The 5,256-nt window shown below is 38.1% G+C and overlaps 1 pseudogene; it reads right to left on the bottom strand.

The window, feature by feature from the left end:
* Window positions 1-499: 499 nt before the first annotated feature.
* LOC149241776 (uncharacterized) lies at window positions 500-1,149 on the bottom strand (annotated as a pseudogene).
* Between the last annotated feature and the right edge of the window lie 4,107 nt (window positions 1,150-5,256).

Raw genomic sequence — 5,256 nt, 5'->3', positions numbered from 1 at the left:
ATCATTAGTCAAGAAAGACTTCATATTAGAGACTAAAGATAAAAAATATTCATGATGTTTTCTATATCCAAGCAAGCTTCCATATGTTCAATCAACAACACTAATAAAAGGTGACTCAGTCTCTGAACCGAATGACATTCCAACTACTCCCCCCCAAAAAAATCAATTTCCTCACTCTTATTATAGCTATGGACAAAAAGAATTAGCTCGACCACGATCATAATTTTTGTTTTTTTTTTGTGGGACTAACAATGATTCAGAGTCCATCATATGTAGCTAGGCCGCCCCCACATATCTTGATTGTGGTAATCTGAATATATTCTATATTATGCAAATACTTGCCTTCATATTTTATGTTAGTAATTAATATAGATTATTAATGAACTATCTATCTATATGAACCAAGGCTCAATAATGCTTTACAATACTAATACATCCATGTAGAATCAAATTTCAAGCTTGCCAATTTCTCCCAAGCTTTGCTTATTTTCAAGAAGGGCTATGTGATGAACCCTCTGATATATTCTTCATCATATTCAAAATATTCATCATAATCAATATCTTCCTCCTCCCCTTCCAATTCTTCAATAGTTGGCTTCACACCCATAGCAAGGGCTCTTCCACTTTCTAACCATTGTCATCCTATTAAGTTTTTTTTTTGCCATTGTAAGAGAATAACTTGGTATTAAATTTTCTTGTTCTAGACCTTTCTCTTCTTCAAAACACTCTCTCCAAGCATTGAATGTTTCCACTATCACTGCTTCTCCATGTGGTACAACTATCTCATCTTTGGAAGTATCTTCATCATCTCCATTCTCAATATTTTATGTGTGACCAAACTTTTCCCTTAGCCACTCTTTAGGAAGAAACAAGAATGTAAATCATTTCCATACCTATATTCTCCCATGCCTCTGGATCAAGTTTTTCTTTCAACAATCTCAAGTCTCCAAATTTCATTTCCTACAAGATTTTCAAGCCAAGGCGTGGCAGTTCATTAAGATAGTTCACCATATGGGAAAATGTCAATGATACATGGACATGAATACTAGTAGGCTCTTCCTCATATTCATCCTCATGATACAATGTAATTTGAAAGAATTGACCTTGGGAATCAAGACCACTATCATTGCAGTCATCCTCACTGTCCATCTAATGAGAACCTTACAGAACGTATGACACCTAAGTGGCACTTGAGAACTTCAAGAGAGGTTTTAGTGTTTCTATCATCCCAAAGACTACATGTGGAATCTTGGTTCCCAGTAGAAAATATTCGACCATCTGGGTGCCATGCAATGTAACACCCTCATCCCACATCTACCCAAGTAACCATCCAATCGTTGTAAATATGTGATTAGAGGCCACTATAATGGGATTCAACCTCCTAGGTGACCTTAAGGAAGTGGAATCGACGGAAAACCACAACACATACCTTCTATACCTACTACAGGACTCCCAGAAGCCTTCCTAGTCATCCCCATGATTAGTCCTTGGGTCCCACTGATTTTTTAGACCATTAAACCCCTGGACGCTCCCTTGATATAAACAAAGTTGTGTCTAGGAGGCTCTAATAACCCCCACAACAAGGCATGGGTACATCTAGGGACATTTCTCCTCAGACCTATGCCTGCGACTTCGATATTTGTGCCACTTTGTTAGGCCCAAATCCCAGGTCACTGCCCATAACTCAATGACAGGTTCAAAAATGAAATTTCATAGTGGAACAAAGATACATTTTCAAAAACATCAACAAGGACTAGAATGGACCCCTACTAGCTGTGACAGGAATTTCGTCAAACATGTTACAAATATGTAATCTACAGGTTTAAACAACATATCTAAGCATAGGGGCCTCATACTTATCTAAGAATTGCTAAGAATATTTGTTCCTTTATATCATTAGCTACATTATCATCTATTAGCTCATATATACATTGTTCATTCATTTACAAATAAGAACATGAGAAGAGCCATACATCATCACTATCATAATACATGCTCATAACCAACATAATAACAACAAAAATATCAAGGATACATCAGCCATAGAATCCACATATAAACCAATACATTTACACATAAGATACCAAGGAAAGAACCTCTTATTAATGAATGCAAAAGGAAACTCGATATGGGACTACCATGTTCCACTCAACCATATATTGGTTGAGCCAAATATATCTTCATCCAATCACCCCCCTGCCATATTCCAAGCATTAATGTGGGACTCAAACCAAAATAACCAACTAGGGCATCCTGAGGCTAAACCACCTCACCCTCATCAATAGAAATCAGGCTTTACTACAATCCACAATGGATAACTAGGCCAAAACAATAAACATGTAATAACATACTTTACCGTGATCTCCACTAGATCACTAGGCCAAAACAAGCATGGATGCCACTAGATTTCTCCACCTACACCATGAGGAATCTTCCAGTCCCCTAGTCACTAAACTTTACCGCAATCCATAGCCCGATCAAGGTATCAGTAGGCCATAACCGAGACACCAGTCTCTAGGCTTTGCCACAATCCACACCGGATCATTAGGCCCTAACCGAGACTCCACTCTCCAGGCTTTACCGTATATCCCATCCCCAGATTACTAGGCCTGATGGAGAGCACCCACCTCTAGGCTTTACCATATATCCTATCATTCACCGGTCGAGGATTCCTAGGCCCACTGAGGCAACAAAAAATATGGCTTTACCACAACCCACAATCCTGTTCAGGGGTTACTAGGCAATGCATTCTTTTATTTAGAAATCTACCTCACTTAGCTTTGAATCCATCCGACAATCCAGCTCAACCAAAACATGAGAACCCCCCACACCATGGGTATCCAGAAATGGCAAGGCTAGGTTGAAAAACATTGTCACATCTGGAAAAACCCATTCCAATGACATAAAGAGAACCGTGCAACACCATTCATGTGAAATATAGCAAGGAAATCGCACATGCAAATCGATACCTGCAAAGAATCATGATGTAGCTTCTTGAACCTACTCTTCCCTGCTTTCTCCTTCCTTGCTCTTTCCTTCTTTTCCTTTCTTGATCCAATGCCAAAGTGCTGCAAGAAAACTATGTCAAACAGTGAGAGAGAGAGAATAATGAGAGAGCTCCATAACTTAACTTACAAAAAGGTATCACTAACAAAAGGTAACAACTGATTCTCAATTATTTTTTATTTATGAGGCCTCTATTTTCTTCATTTTCCATTATTTCCCTTCATTTTCCTCCTCACATGCAACCCGTGACCTTTCACTTTCATTTTCTCCTAATTTCCATTATTTCCCTTCATTTTCCTCCTCACATGCAACCTGTGACCTTTCACTTTCCTTTTCTCCTAATTTCCATTATTTTCATAAATAAATGTGCCAAAATGCCACTTTGCCTTTCCAAATGCCTTTTCCAATTTCCTTAACCATAATAAACCAAATGAATTCATACACTAGGATGTCTTGCCCAACATTCAACTTGGAATAAGTGTCCCATAATTCGTGGTTATTATTTTTGCCTTTATTAACTTTTATTACATGGAATTTTCACTAGGGCTATTACAGAACCCTCCCCCTTCGGGGACACCATCCTCAATGTTCAACCACACCTATACCTTAGAAAAACCACTTAAAAGAAAACATACTACCCATGGTGCTTTATAACATAGCTTGATGGAGTATTTACAATGATCACCCTGCTGAAAAGCAAACCAACATAACAACGTAACAATATGACAACTATAATGGCATGAAACCCATACCACTTATTGGAGCTTTATAACATAACTCATGGTGGTATTTACATCCATATACATATGTACATATATCAAAACATCACCCAAACATATGCCAAAACATATACCAAACATCATACCAAAACTGCTTTGCCTCAACCGACAAACAATGAAGGATATATAGCCCGTATTTGATCCGCCATCTCCCATGTAGCTTCATCAGGCCCAAAGTGCTTCCACTACACTTTAACCTGCTCGATTGCTCAGTTCCATAGCATGAGAATATTTCTCTACAATATACATTGAGGTTCCAACTGGAATTCTCCATCTGGCTCCACCTGCAATATAGACCAGTCAATCATATGATCAACATATTTAACATACTTCTTAAGCAATGACACATGGAAAAAATCATGGAATTTTACTGTCTAAGGTAGTGCAAGTTGATAAGCTACTGAACCAATCCTCTCAATCATAATTAAGGGTCCACAAAACCATGGTACCATCTTGGCACATGTTCCAATCTGTAAGGAGCTCTTCTTCGGTTTGATGTGTAAGTACACCTGTTCCCCAAACTGGAACTCCTTAAACAACCTATTCCAATATGCATAACTCTTCTTCCTATCCTATGCTGCCTTAAAATTCTTCTTTATAACCTGCATTTCTTGTTCCATGTCCGCCAACATGTCCGGTCCAATCAACACCCTGTTAACTGGATCACTCCAATTGATATGACACCTATAACAGTGACCATAAAAAAAATAGGCATGCCTATTGCTAAAATCATTATGAGATTGAGCAAGAAAATACCTTGGTCATCTGACTAATTGGTTCATTCTCCATTGACGATATCCTCTTTTTCCGACTACTCTTTTTTCTTCATTAATTCCTTCAAGATGCTTCTTCCCATGACTTTGTGGTTCTTCGAATCCTGTGGACCTGGAGTTTATATTCCCAATAGAAGATTCTTGTGTCTTAGAGTATCCCAGACCAATTTTGATTCCTGAAGGCCTTTGACTATTCAGGATCTGATCTAGTTTCCTTGTCCCCTCAGCAAACATTTCATTTAGAACCTTCTCAGTCTTTTTTTTCTAAAGATCGGTTCTTAGAGAGACAACCTATGCTTCAAGACTTTGACAATTCTCTTACCATTCTTGAATCAGGTCTTGAAGAACCTCTTATTTTCATTTGGCCTCCTCCAGCTCAACTTTCAAAGACATAATATCATATTTGCATATTTGTGAGCTCGTTTCCCTTTTTAATTTAAGCAGCTCCTGTTTCAACTGCTTGTTCTCCTCTTCCAGTCTCTCACAGTTTCCTTGATTTTCTTTCAGTAGAAGGACTAGACTATCCTTACTCTTGATAGATTCTTCAAGCTTTTCTTTTAGATAGGAAAACTCCTCATTATCAGAGTTATACATACCTTCCTCTACACATTGTAACTATTCCTTCAACTGCTTATTCTTCTTCCTTGATTTCTTTAAATCATCGAGGGCATTGATGAATTCCCCTTCAAGGTCTACTA

This window comes from Pinus tabuliformis, chromosome 8, assembly GCF_031772625.1.
Source record: "Pinus tabuliformis cultivar Carrire ecotype Pingquan chromosome 8, CPIR1, whole genome shotgun sequence".
In the NCBI taxonomy this organism is placed as follows: Eukaryota; Viridiplantae; Streptophyta; class Pinopsida; order Pinales; family Pinaceae; genus Pinus; species Pinus tabuliformis.
The sequence above is the reverse complement of the archived record's forward strand: the minus strand, read 5'-3'. Positions and strand labels throughout refer to the sequence as shown.